General features: G+C 39.1%; 2 long non-coding RNA genes across 2 annotated transcripts in view; both read right to left on the bottom strand.

Annotated features, from left to right (window-relative positions):
- Positions 1-1,160, bottom strand: part of LOC134453789 (uncharacterized) — a 2,476-nt gene extending 1,316 nt beyond the window's left edge. The window contains exons 1-2 of the long non-coding RNA XR_010035761.1: positions 890-1,160; positions 427-528 (exon numbers count right to left, since the gene is read on the bottom strand). This is a non-coding gene — a long non-coding RNA (uncharacterized LOC134453789). The remainder of the gene's footprint in view (positions 1-426; positions 529-889) is intronic.
- A 664-nt stretch (positions 1,161-1,824) lies between these two features.
- LOC134453788 (uncharacterized) lies at positions 1,825-4,028 on the bottom strand. The gene is made up of 3 exons (XR_010035760.1): positions 3,780-4,028; positions 2,040-2,142; positions 1,825-1,917 (listed from the first exon to the last, which is right to left on the bottom strand). It is a non-coding gene; the product is annotated as an uncharacterized LOC134453788 (long non-coding RNA).
- Positions 4,029-4,454: the final 426 nt, after the last annotated feature.

Below are 4,454 nucleotides of genomic sequence, written 5' to 3'. Positions count from 1 at the left end.
AAAAGTACTTTTACTTTGTCCACCACTGTGTACGAGTGTGTTATTCAGACTGTTAGATAGTAGACATTTGAAACACACATTTGGTGCAGATTTATTAAAATTTGCTTACCGGTATATTTAGAAACTGTTTTTTTTTTTTCAGTATTTTTAGACATGGTGCTACAAAGGGGATCAATGTACTGTAACCAGGCAGCTGCCATCCTTAACCCTGTAGTGCAGCGTTATGGCTCTATGTAATGTCATAGCAATGTTGTTATGATGTATTTAAGCATTTTCAGCAAGTGAATAGGGTCGCTGGCGACCTATCCTCTCAAAATAACACACAAGATGAACAGGATGCATCTCTGATTAACAGTGTGTGGTTCAAACTGTTAAGACATTTGAAACACACATACATGTGGTGTACATTTGTGAATGGTTGCTAACCTTTAGAAATTCTGTCAATGTTCAGAAGCATTTGCAGACATGGTCCAGGGGGCTCAAGTACGACCAGAGAGCAACCATCCAGCAATAAGGATATCTTCTGAGCTGCACACAACATTAACACACAACACACAACATTAATTTGCATCTCATATTGACAGCATGAAATACATAGCATGTTTAGCACTTTGACTTTTATAAAAATACATGCAGGGCTTTTTGTAGGATTTTTTGGCATGAGGGAGCATCATGGCAGGTTTCGGGGGTGAAGGGGGGTGTCCCGTCCCCCGTCCCCCCCGTCCCCCGTGAATGAGAAATTTACTTGGGGTGCTCAAATATGTATATATAAAAATTAAAGTATGAGGGTGCACCCACGGAGGTATGAGGGTGGAGCGCCCCTATTTCCCCGTTCAGAAAAAGCCCTGACATGTATTGGTTTTGTGTGAATTCATGAACTTAAACTCACCTCTTGCAACAGTGTTTATTTTCTCTGAGGTACACCACACCAGAGGAATCACTCAGTGTAATCAGACAGCTTCCATGTAGGATCCTTCAGTAATATTCTCAGTCATCTGCAAAGCATGACAGCACAAAACATGAACATGATTATGCATTTATAGGCCTAATTATTACAAGAAAATAATGAAAAATGATAACACCGTCACCACCACGACACAATATGATGATGAATAGGCCTAGAGTATGAAACATCTAAAAGATACATGTCTGTATACATGTAAAATGTTTTTTTTGTTTGTTTGTTTGTTTTATATCATTGATCATTTTCCCAGACGGATTGACAACAGATGGCTCAAAGAATTCAGTGTGCTAAACTGGAGGGCAAAAAGAGCAGATTATGTATCTTTCTGGATATTTTACTCATCACTTGAAATTAAATCTAAATCTAAATCTAATCTAAGATGTCACGCATAGAGGAGGAGTCCTCAACGATCCTGGAAAATACAACAAATTGACAAAATGTAACCCAAATACTCCAATCAATGAAACGGTGGGCTCAGTGCCATTGGCCTAACAGCAGAAGGCACTAAGGGTGTGTTTGTAAACTGCCGCTCCGAGCACATAACATATTGGTCATGTCATGTATGAGTGTGTTATTCAGACTATTAGATAGTAGACATTTGAAACACACATTTGGTGCAGAGTTATACAAAAATGCTTACATTTACAAACTGATTTTTCTCAGCATTTTAGACATGGTGCTACAAAGGGGATCAATGTACTGTAACCAGGCAGCTGCCATTATTCCTTAACTATCCTCTCAAAATAACACACGGCATGATCAGGACGCATCTCTGATTAACAGTGTGTGCTTCAAACTGTTAAGACATTTGAAACACACATACATGTGGTGTAAATTTGTGAATGGTTGCTAACCTTTACACATTCTGTCAATGTTCAGAAGCATTTGCAGATATGGTCCACTACGACCAGAGCTACCATCCAGCAATAAGGATATCTTGGCCATCTTCTCAGCTGCAATAATAACACACAACATTAGTATGCATCTCATATTGACAGCATGAAATACAGAGCAAGTTAGAACTTTGACTTTTTAAAAATACATGGATAGGTTTTGTGTGACTTTATAAACTCACCTCTTGCAACAGTGTTTATTTCTCTGAGGTACACCACACCAGAGGAATCACTCCGTGTAATCAGCCAGCTTCCATGTAGGATCCTTCAGCAATATTCTGTCATCTGCAAAGCAAGACAGCACAGAACATGAACATGATTATGTATCAATATGCCTAATTATTACACAAAAATAAAGTTTGAAAAATGACACCATGACACAATAGGCTGAATAGGCCTACAATATGAAACATCTATAAGATGCATTTCTTAAATTGTTTTCATTGATCATTTTCCCACACGGATTGACACCAGATGGCTCAAAGAATTCAGTGTGCTAAACTAGAGGGCAAAAAGAACAGATTATATATCTTTCTGGATATTTTACCCATCACTTGAAATGAAATCTGATACATAGCCCACTTGTTAAGACCTCTAAAATCACTAGGCCTACTAGTAGATCCAAAAAGGATGGGCAAAGAAATCTAAATATTTATTGCAGTAACCACACAAATTAAGCATCTTTGATCAAGCCAAAAATTAAGCACTCTACACATCTGGGTGTTTCTGGGCTCATTATTTCAGGAGAAATCTGTCAAATAGGTAATGCCTATTTATTGAAAAGAACACGATCTGATGGCTGACAGTGGTTTCTCCCTGAACAGAGAGAACAGCCCACAGAGTTGGCAGTAACAGAATGGGACAAAACAGCACACTGTGTGCACAATAACAAGTTCAGAATCAGTTTACTTACTCACTTCCTTTACACAACGAACAGGGAAAGGCACATGTGTTAAAACATACTTCAGAGCAAGTGTATAGTCAAAATGAGTTCGTTTCTAACAATAAAAATCAGGCATAAGTTGTGGCTACTTCAAGCTTCTGAGTCAGCTAAAAGATAAGCTGATGTTGCTAACGAACTTCTAGCTAGCTCTTCTCTCTGGTATTTGTGTTTTACTTTGGCTCAAGTACATTAACTGGATATCTTCAGAGCATAATTATACTCAAAGGGAGTTCGTTTCTAACAAAAAAAAGACTTTAGCTAGCTAATGTTGCTAGCGGACAAGAGATTCATTATTCAGTTTGGCTAGCTCTAATGTTGCTAGCGGACATTTAGCTAGCTCTTAACTTTGGCGCCAACAGTCTTACAACACTAACTTGGCATGTTGTAACTTCAGAACAAAATTATATCCAAAATGTGTTCGTTTCTAACAAGAAACCAATATTCAGTTATGAATACATCGGGCTATTTCAAACATCCCTCAACAAAGGCAACATGATTTAACCGTTAGACTATAGCTAATTGTTGCTAGCGAACCACCTCATCATGCAGCGCTAGCGTATTAGCTCTTTCAGGTGAAGAGGCCGGCGCAAACAATCTCTGGCCGGCGGGGAAGCACTCCCTTCGGCCCTCCTCCAGAAACCACTGATGTTGCTAGCGGACATTTAGCTAGGTCTTGACTCTGACATGGGTGTTTTGGCACCACTGGACAAGTTTTATAGCTCTTTCGGAGCAAATCTATATTGTACATTTCGTAGAGTTTGTTTCTAACAAAACACAAACTTTCCAACAAAGTTGTGAAAACAACCTAGGGCTAAGTTAGCATACCGGTAGTTATAATAGTGGCCTGTTAGCGGAGGTATGGTCTGAATACAAATTCATTGCAAATTACCATCCTGAACAAGAAACTGTTTCGTTATTCACTGTATATTTGGCATTGTCTTGAAATTATTAACGAAACATTGAAAATAAACGAACTTACCTCACAAAGTGTTTGAATTCCACCAATATCTCAAACGGCTTTCCTGCAGCACCAAGATGGCGGCTTTGTCAGAAAATTGAGAAGCAGAGTTACGTACTTGACGTTGAGCGTCAGACCTGCGTCAGTTACCAATCTCTTAGTTAACATTTGCTTAACCAATGATATTAGTCATTTTTCAACCAATCTGTTATTAAAGTTAACCAATATCTTTGTTAAATCAACCAATTTGTTCTTAACCAATGATATTAGTTGTTAGATAACCATTTTGTTTGTTTAATAGTTACCAATGTCACAGTTAATTTGACCAATATTGCCTCAACCAACGAGATTAGTCACTTTTTTAACCAATCTCTTTTAAGGGTGTAGAAGCTGTGCTGGATTATAGTTGCCATTGAAGGATCATGGAAGTATACGTGTACACTGGAAAGGGAGGGTGTGTGTGTGTGTGTGTGTGTGTGTGTGTGTGTGTGTGTGTGTGTGTGTGTGTGTGTGTGTGTGTGTGTGTGTGTGTGTGTGTGTGTGTGTGTGTGTGTGTGTCCATGTGTGCGTGTGCGTGTGCGTGTGTCTCGGTGCGTGCTTGTGCGTGCTTGTGTGTGTGAGTGTGTGTGTGTTTCTGTCTGTCGGTCTGTTTCCAGTTCTGTGTCTGTGTTTCACTGGCATTGCTATCCTTCCGTC

This window comes from Engraulis encrasicolus, chromosome 8 (assembly GCF_034702125.1).
Source record: "Engraulis encrasicolus isolate BLACKSEA-1 chromosome 8, IST_EnEncr_1.0, whole genome shotgun sequence".
Classification (NCBI taxonomy): domain Eukaryota; kingdom Metazoa; phylum Chordata; class Actinopteri; order Clupeiformes; family Engraulidae; genus Engraulis; species Engraulis encrasicolus.
The sequence above is the reverse complement of the archived record's forward strand: the minus strand, read 5'-3'. Positions and strand labels throughout refer to the sequence as shown.